The following is a 13,868-nucleotide window of genomic DNA, read 5'->3' as shown; positions in this document are numbered from 1 at the left end:
AATATTGTATTAAGATACTTCCATTGCAGATACATGGTTAGGGCAAAGTGAAACTGAAACTGAAAATGTCCAACTTGCTCATAGGTCATCAAAATTAAGCCTCTAAGGGGCCCCAAATGACCCTTTTGCCCAGGGCCCCAACAACCCTAAGGCCACCACTGCAGTCACAGGCTGGGGGTAAGGGAGAAGCGGAGATACCGACTCGGTGTGTTAGAGAAGAGGAAGGTTCCCGAACTCTTTCAACAGCTCTGACTAAAGCCCAAAGAATCCTTAAAGCTGGTGAGGAAACTGAAGCAGGTAAAGGCCTAGTTGTGGGGTTGTGCAGTTGGCCTGTACAATTGTTGTGCTTGCTAAAATAAAGCATGCCGGCTGCGATCCTCTTGCAGAGCCGGCACGTCTGCTTGCTTCCACTGCTGCAGACTCCTGAAGAGGCAAGTCCAGAGAAGTCCTAGCTGGAGCGCTGGGAGGGATGGGCTTAAAGTCCTGGAGGGTCTGTGCTAGAGTCCTTCTTGGTACCCAGGAAAAGGGAGTAGACAGAGTCTTTACCAAGGAAGCATGCCGGAGAGGCTGATGCCTCCTGGGGTTCCGGGAAGATAGAAACCGGGGTTCTTCCACATGGAGAGCCCGTCATGACAGGCAGCCTGGTGAGTTTCCAGCTAGGGAAGCTCTACCGGGGTGATATGATAGATGCAGAGTATATTTTTTGGTGCCTCTTCTCAAAAGGCCTGTCCTGCCATTGGTGTAAACTGGTCACTCATTAACTTTAATGGCACTAGCATTGTACCATTATAAATGGTGAGGCTGCACCTGGAGTCTTTGTGGGCCTAATATACTCACTGAAGCGGGTATATATGCTAAATCTGATGAAAATGCAATTGCTATAGTGAACAGCAAGCCTTGGATATATTGATATACTTGACTCCAGCCTTACTCCCCACTGCCCATTGCCTTCAATGGCGGAGTGTATCAGTTTGGCCAACTGTAATGTTTTCTCTTGCTTTTGGTTACAGTTTTAGTTTGCATTGTGCACGTGTTAGCACAGGACACTTGGAATGCGCATTCTGTCAGGATCTGTTTGTGATCATTTTTCTTCTGCTTAACCATATGCTTTTCTTGCATACAGTGCTGTTTCTCCAGAAGGGTAGGCAGAAGCCAATTAGTGAAAGGGAGGGCTGGATATGCATATACTGCATGTGTTTGGGGACTGGAATGCTCAGAGGAGTAATAATTGGCTACATGGCCTTTCACCTCCAATGTCATGGGGTTTGAATGCAGATCAGCTTGGGTAGTGTCTTTTTAATGTCATTACCATCTGACAGCTGTTTTCTATGTGAAACGAGCTAGTCTTTTTTGTGCAGTTTCTGTGGGAAAGCAATATCGATTACTACTCCCTCAAATGGCACTAATTAGCACCCCTTAAAATGTAAAGATGCTTAATGAATATGGTTCGCGCAGTAACAAGACAGTGGGAATACATATCTACTAAAATAGTATGTGGTTCTATCACAGCAGGGAGATGGCCATGCTGATATCTGTTTGAAAGAACAACAAAAAGGAAGCATCAAGAAAACTAATTGGGCTTTCTAAGAACCATGTTGGGCTGGGAGGAGTTGGGGGTGGGGAGGGAGACCTAGTCAGTGGGCACATCTATACATGCACATTTGCTGTGCACTAACCAAAAATTACTGCGCACTATGGGTACATGTCTAGATGTGCATGCCTGTACTGCACAGTATATATGGTGATTTACACTGACTTGGGTGTAAATTTGACCCCTGCATCATGCAGATATCAAACTTATGCCCATTTAGTTACTGTGCAATAACACACATGTAGACGCCTTACAGTGCAGTAATACTGTGTGTGCAGACTGACTTGGGATGTCCCACGTCAGACCCCACACAGTGTTACTGTGCTTTAACACCTGCACATGTAGACACTGGCCTACAAACTACTTACTGAGCACTAACTTACTGTGCAGTAAATTTAATGCACAGTAAATGCACACATAGATGCGTCCATTATATCCTGAAAGAGTATGGTGTGCCCTTAATACAGGAAAGGACATGAGAAGTGTTAGAGAGGCACAACGTGCAAGACAATGGTTCTTCTAAGAAGAATGGAATAAATGACCTTTTGGGCACATTTTGCTGGAAATTTCCCTGCATAAGCTTAAGGCTGAGCAAACATTGGGAGTTTTTTTCTGCTTTCAAGTGAAAATTAGTAACTGTTTAACAAGGGGATTAGGAAGCAAGCATGATTCCATGATTAATTCCTTCCACGGATCTGTTTGTACAGCAATTGGAGCCTATTTTAGAGCCGTTAGACCCAGCTGGCTACTGCGTGGAATGGCCAGATAGTCCCTTCCTTTGTATTTCCTTCTCCTGTTTTCCACTAGTTCCCTCTCTTTTCTGATACAGGGCCTCATTTATCTCTTTCACTGAGGCCTGACAGACTAAGGCAAAGGAGAGCACCCAGGTGGCAGAGATGAGTTAGTGGTTGATTTATACTCCTAAAATTCCCATCTCATGGATGAAGCAGAGCTGGAATGGGGTGGCGGGGGTGGCTTAGTGTCCTAGAATAGGGGCCATGTTCCATGGAACGGAGGGTCAGGAGAAGCAGCCCAAGAGCAGACCCACTACTCACAGGCACTGAATGCTAAGTCCCAATCAGTGTGAATACCACCAAGGGAATTTTTCATGACAGCATCATGACAGAGGCAAGGTGACTTAGTCCACTTGTTTTTCTACCTTGATCCCAAACCCCTCTCGGCCTGGAAAGCAACCCCTTTACAAATAACCCTTCATTAGCCTTTGGGTCATGTCAGAAACAATCATCAGCATATTGTTGATGTGACCAACACATCTTGTGAACTCTTTGCCCCCAGCAGTCAGCAGGATTTCTCTGTGTGCTGCACTAATATGAAAAGCATTAGAGTTAATGAAAGAGTTCCTGACCTGCCTGGGGTCAAGGGTCAATAGAAGTTTACAGACACCTTCGCCTAACATTCTTATCATGCCTGGCAGTTTGAGAGCTCCAGCTTGTTTTCCATGGGTTGTATGATTAATAGTACCGTTCCCAGTTCTGCTACCACTTTTTAATGCATCAGGAATCTCTCTAACCATCTGGAATCCAGTATGGATAAAGGCTTTTAGCCATTTTGGGTGGGGTTAGCTTTATCTGCTAGTAAAGAATGTATCCATTGCATCCAATCAATCCTGTGCCTTAAAGGAAAGAAAAATGGGACATAGCAGAAAATGAACATGCTGAACATTTTTTTTTTTACAGTTTTGAGATGACTTGCCCTTTGTTTAGTAATCTTCTTCATGGAAGAAAAGGCTGTTTCTCACTTTTCTGAAATGCTGATGATCAAATACTTGAGCATCTAATACATTCTTTACTAAGAATGGACAACTGGAAGCCAAGGACAAGCATTAACTATTCACAGGATTTTTTTGCTATGGGGTAGGGTGGGGACCACCCTTTCCAAACACAATGGACTTGGAAACTGTTGTGCTAAGTGTTTTTATATATACATGTGCATGTATGTGTATGCACATACACCCCCCAACACTACCTCCTCTGTAAGTATGTGGGCTTTTTTCCATCTAAAATTCAAAATAACTTGCAAAATATTTGGCTTGTTTAAAAAAAAAACTGGCTTGCTTTCATACAACGAAAAATAATACCAGGCTTGTCACTGGAGCCAACATTGCTTAAATACCACAGTAATGTACTTAACATTTATATTGCTTTATCAAATCAACTATAGAAACTTCAAACGTAGAAAATGTTACTAGACTTTGAAAAACAAGAATTAAACCAATTATATATTTTATATGTTTATTTTACTTGCAGAGCTCAAGATAGGTAAGAGTAAACTGGTAGATTACCTTACATTTCAGATACTGGTAATTGGCTAGAAACCACAATTCAAGTTCCATGAAAACTTTTTGAGGTTGTGTGGTTTTTTTGCACTGAATGGGCATGAAAAATGAGTAATTACTTGTTCCTTGGGAATCAAGACCTTCAGATAGGCTGCTCAAGATCTGGGAACCCAGGCTCTGCAACAACTCACCCATGATGCGGGTAATCAAGCAAGCTGACTGGAATGTTTGGCTAGTTTCTGTTAGGCTACTGTTGAAACTGGTATATTTTAAGGCTAAGGACAGACATTCAAAAAGCCTGAGCCTGAATTGATTCAATCTTTGCAGGTTTGTCTAAACTGGCTAGGCTGAACCTGTTTGTAACTGCACAAACATCCCAGATATGCAGGCACATGCCTGCAGTGGCTCAGGCTAGAAGCCAGGGGATGCTAGAGCAGCCCTCCCTTCCCTTTCACAAAGCTGAGCTGAGGGGGCGTGGCCAGGCCTCAGGATTAGGGAGGGGTTCCCCCCCCTCCTTGATAACAGAGCATTGTCAGCTCTGTTATCAGCATTAATCACCCCATCAGAAAATAAATAGTCTCTCTCATTAGTTCAAGCTCTTTAAACAAAGAAGGAAGGGAGGGACATTACCAGCGGAGCTGCTGATTAGCTTCCAACAGCCCTAAGCTGACATTGCTGTCTGCCACAGCACAGACTGTAGCCGGCATGTGGTCTTCTAGCTAATGCTGAGGTGTCTGTGTAAGGCAGAGGGGATGGGGGATCTCTGCTTAGCAGGGAGTGGTGAGGAAAGGGGAGAGGGAGAGCAGGAGGAAGCCAGACAGGTGGTGCTGTGACTGCAAGTCTCTGCTGGAGCTGCAGCCAGGGAGCAGAAGAGATGGACCAGCTGCTGTGGAGCAGAGAGCCCTGCCCAGCCCAGCCCAGCCCAGAGAGCATGCTGGGATGTTGGGAGAGTCTGGTTTAACTTAAACCAGTAAGGGATCTAGGACAGACATTGCATAAACCAGCTTGACCCAAATCAGTTAAGTCAGTTAAGTCTGATTCAGACTTATACAGACTGATACATTCAACCAGGTTTAGCTCAAACTGGTTTCAGCCATTTTCAAACCAGTTTATGTGCACTGAACATCTGTTCTGTTACAGGTTTTAACCAGTTTCTGATTACTTAAACTGGTTTATGTGTAATGTCTGTCCCTAGCCGAAGAGCATAGGACACAGGAATGGAAAAGACCTCTTAGGTCATCAAGTCCAGTCTCCTCACATGGAAGACACCAATGTTATATACAACCAAACCCAGGTAAACTCCATCCTCTTTATATCACACTCCACCTATTTCTGTGCCCTTTCAGCATCGGAAACTGACTTCCATACGTAGGAATCCCTCCAAAAGAATCCCTCCATTTACTATCTTTCTAGGCATTGTCATATACCGATCCACAATTTAAGTGGGTAAATTTAATACCACAACTGCTGGGTAAATTTACAACTAAAGCTCACAATTATCAAATAACTTTCTTAGAGGGAATCAGTTGGCAGCCATCTATTGACAGAGTAGTTTGCCTTGGTGATGAAGTATACCTAAAGATATAAAACAGCAAAACATTAATTATTTTTATACTTGTAAGATAGGTTTGTCAGGTGCCTGAATTTTCACCCCTAGGTGCTTGGTTTGGTGACAATGATGTCCTGCCACATTTTGAGGGTTTTTTTAGTTCTTAGAAAATGTTCGCTTGGGCCAGTAACACACAGGACGTTCTTGATTTTCATTGTGTTGGGTTTTCAAGGCTAGGTTCACAAGAAAAAGAGCAAAGAACATTTTATTTTTAAACTCGATGCTGGGAATCTTCTAGATGAGGCCCTAACATCAGGCAAGAACAAGGCTGCTGTGAGCTCCCACATCTGCTCAGTGCTTATTTTGGTTCTGTTCTTAATGCTTTTCCTGAGTCTTATTTCTTAGTTTACCATGTGTCTTATTCTGACTGCTGAATTTATTTATGTCAAGGGTTCTCAATTTTTAATGGAAAAATTATCGTTCAGATTGGATCTGTAATTGTTTTGTCGACCTTACAGAAAACTTGGACGTGTGTAGGTAGCAGTGATGGCCCTTGCTATCTCCTGGGAATGATAGTCTTTCACACCTGACAAGAAAAACTCCTCTGATTGTCTGGCATTTCATAAAATCAGTTACATTTCAAAGAATAAATACACAGTGAATAAGAGGGCACTTGTCTAGACTGTAGGACTAAAAATTCACTTCAAGACAAGTGGTGATCCTGCTGTCTGGCTTTCAGAAGGAGATGTGCTTGCTTAGCTACGTGAAGATGGTTCAGTGAGCATGGGTTTCTAATATCTTTAAGGATGCAGTTTACTCAGACAGGAATAGCACATTACATTTCTGGGTTTCTCTTTATTACCCAGTTGAACTTCTTCCTCATCTTGGCCATTCTGGATATGCTGGAAAGAGGCCATTGAGGTAAAAGTAAAAGCTTCATGATGACAGAGAGGTGGGGGTCATGGCTCGTAGGGGTTTATATCTCAAGTGGGGTTTATATTTTGTGCGTGGTGTAGAAGTCAGAAAGAAGCATAGGGGTAAGATTGCAGTAAGGTCCTTTTTTGTGTTTGAGTGATGTAAATTTGAGATGGACTGCTCAGTCTGCCCAGAAGACCTTTACTTGAACCCACTCTTCAAGTGTTGTGTCCTTTCAGTGATCACTTAAAGGAACCCGTGGGAGACTTGTGGGAACTTGGACTCCAACTTGGAAGCTTTACTAGAGTTTGGAGCATGTCAGTAGGAACGGCTGTGGGGCATGCTTGGGAGTATCTTACACCCTGCAGTGTAGACATGCCCTTCGGCCTCTTGTGATGGGCACAAGGAATAATTTTCTCCAGCCTTTTGAGGCCATGGCTTGTAGGATGCTGGATGGATAGCTGTGTGGGTTATCCAACAGTCTGGTTCAGGTGAATAGTAACTCTACTGGTTGGTATCTTTTTAATTTTTTGGGACTTCTGGATTTCTTATTCTTAAATATTTGTACAAGTGGCTAGAGCTATTTGGACAGGGACCTTAGAGGAACATGAAGTGGGGAAAATAATAACAGAAAGAAACAAAATTATTTAATCTCTGTCTTAGCCAAAAGCATTAAAAGGTAAATCTGAAGAAAAATAGTAGTGACAAAAGGAGGCAGTTACTTCCTATGTGCTAGAGAGAGGTGAATGTCATGGGAGGTGCTGGTAGTTCCCTGAGGGAAAGTGGGGGTATGATACTGCATTTGCCATTTGTATTTCCTTTCATGTCTACGCCAACACTTGGTCATTTATCCTTAGACTGGGCCAAGTACAGGTGTTACATTTTTAACAGTAGAAGTGATCTGAAACTGGTCTGTACCCGTAACGGGACAGAAGTTCGAAATGCACAGCCGGTCTATACTCAGACCAGCAGTTTGGTGCACACAGACTGGTTTAAAAATGGTGGAACCTGGTCTAAGATTTGCCCTCCTCACCACAGGGCAAATGTGTGTACTGTTCGCTACCGATTTAAACTATACTGCTTATAGGAAGCCGCGTAACTTAGTTCAATTCCTCCTCGGGCTTTTTGAATGTCTGTACCTAGCCCTGGTAGGAGGGGGAAATGTTCACCAAGTTACTTATCAAACATGTTTACTTAATGCATTTTTTGTTATCAATATTTAACTTGGCTTTAAGAGGCAAATCTGTACCGTTGGATTGTTTTGGTGCCCTTTGTGAAATGCCAGCTGGTGGCAGGGCCCACCTCTCTCTTCAGAGCTAAACAGCCAGGCTGCAGTGAGCATGCTCACTGTGCTTACACATCCTGTGCCTGTGAGCAGTAGCTCCTGATCGGGAAGCTGTGTCGGCGTGGTAGGGTGGTGCTGAGAAGCAGAGCCCACATCCTCCTGGCTACACTGCTTCCAGGTCATCCACTAGCACTATTGTGCTCGGAGCGGCCTTGCATTCGGTGTGGCTGCACTGCTCACACCATCCTGGTACAACACTTCTGCTAGTGGAAACCCGCGACATCAAGGACAGCATTCTAACAGGAAGTGAAGTAGTCAAACAACGTGTATGCCATGTAGTCCACCCCAAAAGTGGCCTCACCCAAGTTCAGTTTTTGGCTGTATTGGATTTGGGGAATTGACAGACGCTAATAAGCAGAACTACCGCAGTGGCTAGACAGAAGAGTGACAGAAGCATTGTCTGCGCTAGTGGTGCTCAGCTTCTCAGGCCCTGTGGGCCGAATGAGTGGCCCCCCGGTTGGTCCATCGGTTGGATCCTGAGGTCTGACCCTATGCAGTGGATCTGCCTGCAGTACGACCCTGTGCACCAGCTTTCCTTATCTGCCTCTGCATGCCAGACATGGCTGAGGAGAGACTGCACTGACATGATCTGGCGCATCGGGCCATGTCGTCTGGACTGCAGAACTCCCTGCAGATCTGGAAATTTGGCCGTGGGGAGTGATGGCAGCATTAATTGCTGCAGCTCTGGGAGGTTGAACCCCACTGGTGTACACAAATCCTTCTCTTCAGTCTCAAGCCGGGGAGCTGTGTTTCTTGCAAATATAGTTCTGTGGGTGGAGAAAAGAGGATGCCGTTAGCTGAGCCAGTCCTTCCTCTGTGACTGCTACACTGGAAGATAGCTCATTGTTGGGATTTATTTAAAAAAAAAAAATACTGCTGATGCCTGTGAACAAGTAGTGGGCCTGAAGCATGAAATTCTTGACATGCGCTGAGAATAGAAACAGCCCAGGAACACGTGGGCAAATATCCAGGGTGCCTCAAGTTTACAGTTTAATCTGCAGCTAGTCACTGTTGATGATGCTGTAGTTGGGAAAGAAAGCAATTTAGCTGCTGCTGTAAATGGCTTCAAACCATTCTGAACAGTGATGGAGGATCCGTGAAACCTGGTCTCCTCCCGGGAATTTTTTTTGCTTGTTGTTTAGTGATGTTGCAGATCGTTTTGTCCCATCTAAGGCAGTGGCTGACAATCAGTTTCAGCTCCATTTTGGGCTGGGGGCTGTTGCTATTGCTCACTGACAGCAAGGCCAGTCTCGGAAGTAAGGCATGTCGAAGATCCCTCTTTCAGCCTTTCCATCCTGAGGCTGGCAATAACGCGACGACAGCTTGTTTTTCCTCCCTTGCCCCCCTCGACACTCATTCGGAACTGAACTGACCTCTCACTAGCAACACCACACTCTTGTCCTAAGCCAGATTTAGCTCGGTGATTAGAGAAGAAAGGCTCCTTGTTCTGCTCCGGGTCCCTGGAGCTGTCAATCCCACTCTCCAAGCAGGTATTTCTCATCTCTGTTATTGTTCAGCACAGTAGTCTCTAGACAGTTGCACTGATTACGCTGAATACAACAGAGCTGAAATCCCATTCAGAAGCTAGAAATATTTACTGTTATTTCATTAATGTTAAAGGAAAGAAAATGAAAGGTATTCTACAGAGTGAAGTAAAGGAGAGACTTAACAGCTTGCTGTGCCCTGAAGGTGCACGTGACACTTTTATTAGCTCAAATAGGAATCTCCATGGCTGCATCAAGCCCCCTAAAGTACTCACATTTTGTAAACTGCTGCAGACACTCAATCTGAGTGTTAACACATTTCAGCTGGCAATTCAAAACCTGCTCAGACTTGCTGCCTTTTGGCTCAAAGGGAGCCAGCGCAGTTTTTAGTTCAGCTCCCGCAAAGCAAGGGCTCCTGCTGTAACCTCTCTGCCCTAGATGGCTGAACAGCTACTAACGTACATGCAAATTCACTCTCGGTTGAAGAAAACATATTTCCGCAGAGAGGACCTGGCAGAAAGAAACAGAAAGATACAGGCAGCCAGTCTTGCAAATGTATGGGTGACGTGAGGAAAGTATGCCTTCAGGAGACTTTGAAATAGTTCTCATAGCTGCAATTCTTGTGCACAACGGTCATATTTCCATATAACCTCAATCCATTCATGTTCCACTGCTAAGAGTGTAGGGGGGAAAGCAGAAATATGTGTTGTTTGCGAACTATTTAATGTCATTATATTACATATTTTACAGGATTTGAAAATATCTCGGTAAATCTTAATTTTTAGAGCTTCATGTTTTGGCACATAGTTTGTTCAAGATTAGCATTGTAGTTATGATTAGGCTACATGCCGCACTATTCCATGATTTTCCTTTCATATAGCACATTATGCTAATCACACTGTATTCCATTTTTCAATAAAAGGTCAACAGTGCACTGTTTGTGCAGAATGTGCAATTTAAACTTCATGTCTGTCATTAGAGATAATCTAGGTTCGCTGTATCAAGTGGGGTTGTCATAGAAACGAGACCTGAGATCTCTGTTTACAGCCTTTGGAGAATAAACATTTTGCATCTATTCCTCTGAAAAATAGTTGAACAATTAAATAAGGTTTGAAAACAAAACCATAATGGCCCAGAGAGAGATGTCATTCATCAAAAATCAATATATGTAATGCAGTTGGTAAATTCTAAGTATTCAAGCATTTGACTGACAGCAATAGTAAAATATTTCCCCTGGGATGAGGAAGTAACTGATAGTGTATCATAATGCCTGGAGCAGAATTAATTTAAATTTGCTAATAGGTTTTGTTCCAGCTATTGTAACACCGAAGAATATTTGTTTAAATTTCATTTCATGTCAGATAAGGCTTTTTATATTATAACTTTGGACATTCATAATACAACCGTGAGATTTTTTTCCTTGTATTTTGTTCTCTGTAATCGTCCCTATCGTCATATTGTAGCTTGTACTTTTTCTACCGTTTTTAATGAGATTTGCTGTCATCCTAAATATATGTCTGGTGTCTGTACAGTCTAGTCTTCATCTTTTGGGCCATCAGGCGATAGGTCCACATTTTACACCAATTTTTTGGCTTATTGGTTTTTTAATATAATTCTTAACCTGTGAAATTCACTTCCCTGAGAGAGTATAATTACTATTTTAAAAAAGGGTTAGATGTATGTGGATAAAGCTACAATCCATAGGTACAGAGGAGTAAGCTCACCAAAGCTATTAATTTTCCTGCCTCAAGGCTTAATCATACCACCAGTTGGGTTTATGCAGATATTCTTCTCAGTGGCATGGCATTGCACAACTGCCTAGATGTATTCTAGGGATTTCATGTCCTGTAAAGCTTATGTCACTGCCTAGTCTCTGCATGTTCAAATATTTGATACAGAACTGTCTGTTTACCATCTCCTCGGGTATGGAAACTGGGCCCTAACAATGGCAGCTTGATGCCAACTTTGGAGAGAGAGGTAAAATACAAAAATTAACCAATATATGTGAACATGTCATGACAACTTACCAGCTTGGACACACAAATCTCTTTGATTACCCTCTGCTATGTTGATGGTTTATATTTTTTATTTTTATTTTATTTCTACATCCAAATAAAGTCCCACACAAGGCAACAGTTTTGCAAAGTAGCACTAGCTCCTTTTGAAACATGATGGCCCCCTGCTTTGCAGAACATAGAGGAAGATAAGGGGCTAAATACTGGGCAAGTCCATTGACTTCAGTGGCAATCTGTCCATTTGCCCAAATAGAGGATGTTACCCATGGTCTTTCCCCTGCTGATGTTATCTTTAAATACTTCTTGGGTAAAAATGAGAGAGATTCCTCCATACTCAATGGAACAGAGCATGTTGACATCAATAGAGAATTTAGCCCCTTGTTATCTTTCTTGTCTGTAAAGCACATTGCTCAACAACTGCACTGCATAAACAATTCATAAGGATGCTTTCACATAAATGTAGAGCAGTATTGTGATGCTGATAGCAGTTAGTCCTGAGCAAGAATTTCTAGGCTTTTGGCAGGTACATATCCAATGCAACAGTGATTCTAGTTCAGCTTTGTCAATGCAATTTAACAACCATTCCTAAGCAGAAAATGTTCCCATGCCTGATCTGTTTGCTCAGCAGCACAAACTTCCCTTCTAATTATCTGCTCTATTTGTAGTTCTTGACCTCAACTGCATTTGTAACACAAAACGGTCTGTAAATCAGGTCCCAGCTTGCTGAGCCTCCGTTTTGACAATGTTGTGAGACAATAAAATAATCTGGTGTTTGCAGCACTGAGACAAAGCTTGAAAATAACTTCTTATCCTGCCATAGTTGTAATGTTGGCACCCAGGGTCCCACTGCAATGGACCCCGGCATTGTCCTGCTCTGAAAAAAAGAGAAAGCTGTAAGAGTAAATATTTGTTTATCCCAGTTCGCTGCACTTGTAGCATTTATTCCCTTACCTGTGCAGCACTTACATTTTTCAGTTGGAAGCACTGGCAAAAGAGCCTTGACTCTCTAATCTGTCCGAATAGCAGAGGTGGCCAAAACATCAAGAGGTGTTCAAAGGGAGTCCTTACGCGTCATTGAACTGTCTGGAGCCACAGCAGACCACTGCTGGACACCCTCAGTTGTCTGCTCAGGGCAGGTGATCTATTCTAGGGCTTTGTGGAGCACCTACCACCATGGTTCCCAAGTACTGGTAAATTAAATAAGCAGAGTGAACCCCATAATGGGCTTCATGGAGTCCTCCTCTCACTTTTTCAGGTTTTTGAAGACTGTTTGCAGTATTTTATTTTAATGTGTGACACATTTCCAGTTGGGGTGTGAAATCTTTAGCAAAACAAAAGTTTGCACAGTCTTAAAAGCAGGTAGCCTTCACTTTAGCTTTGGCACTTCTAGTAGTTCGTTCCACAGCCAAGCTGTTACGACAGAGAATGTCTTGTCGCTGGACCCTTGTGTGTGGTTCTAGGTTTTGCCAGCTGCGTTGTCTCGTACAAGTGCAGCTTGCTTGGGAGATCATGGATGGATATTCAGGTGCTGATTCTATTCCATTGATGGCTTCAATTTGGAAACAGGTAAAGAATTGGGGGAAGCTTCAGAACTGAGTGCTGATGTGTTTACAGTGGCTTAGATTACAGAGCAGGTAGGCTGCTACAGTCTGCAAAAGCAATCGTGTTGAGTCCCAGGAACAGTATGTTAAGTCATTAGTGAGGGCATATGGATCTTTGTGTCCAGATCTATATCTGAGATGATGCAGTGAAGTAACCTTGCAAGCTAAAAGTAGAAAAAAACTATTTTGTAAAGCTGTTAGCACTGGCGGCAGAGTTAAGGATCTGTCCATCAGCACCTCGAGGGGTGGTTGGATTATGGACAGCTCTTTGATAAGGCTAAGGGTAGTTATTGTTTTCATATGAAGCATACTGAAACACAGCTTTGATAACCTGGAATGAGTTGACCCTACTGACGTCAATGCTAAAGCTCCCATGGACTTCAGCAGGGCCAGGAGTTTAGAATCATAGACAATGAGGGTGGAAGGGACCTCAGGAAGTCACCTAGTCCAACCCCCTGCTCAAAGCAGGACCATCCCCAACTAGATCATCCGAGCCAAAACTTTGTCTACCCAGGTCTTAAAAACCCCCAAGGATGGAGATTCCACCACCTCTGTGGGTAACTTGTTTCAGTGTTTTACTACCCTCCTAGTGAGACAATCCTTCCTAATATCTAACCTAAACTTCCCTTGGTGCCACTCGACACCATTTCTGTCAGCTGCTACAACTGAGAACAGTCTAGGTTTCAAACCTCCCTTCAGGTAGTTGAAGGCTGCTATTAAATCCTTCTCTTCTCTAGCCTAAACAAGTCACGTGCCCCAGCCTCTTAACCATTTTTGTTGTCCTTTGCTGGACTCTCTCCAATTTGTCCACATCCTTTCTGTAGTGGGGGGCCCAAAACTGGACATGGTACTCCAGATGTGGCCTCACCAGTGCTGAATAGAGGGGAAGAATCACTTCCCTTGCCCTGCTGGCAACACAACTACCAATGCAGCCCAGTATGGCATTAGCCTGCTTGGCAACTAAGGCACACTGCTGGCTCATATTCAGTTTTATCCACTGTAACCCCCAGGTCCTTTTCTGCAGAGATGCTGCCCAGCCAGTCAGCCCCCAGCCAGTACTGGTGCATGGGAT

The sequence above is a fragment of the Gavialis gangeticus genome, unplaced genomic scaffold (assembly GCF_001723915.1).
Source record: "Gavialis gangeticus isolate Ggan-Ray unplaced genomic scaffold, GavGan_comp1, whole genome shotgun sequence".
Taxonomy (NCBI): domain Eukaryota; kingdom Metazoa; phylum Chordata; order Crocodylia; family Gavialidae; genus Gavialis; species Gavialis gangeticus.
The sequence above is the reverse complement of the archived record's forward strand: the minus strand, read 5'-3'. Positions refer to the sequence as shown.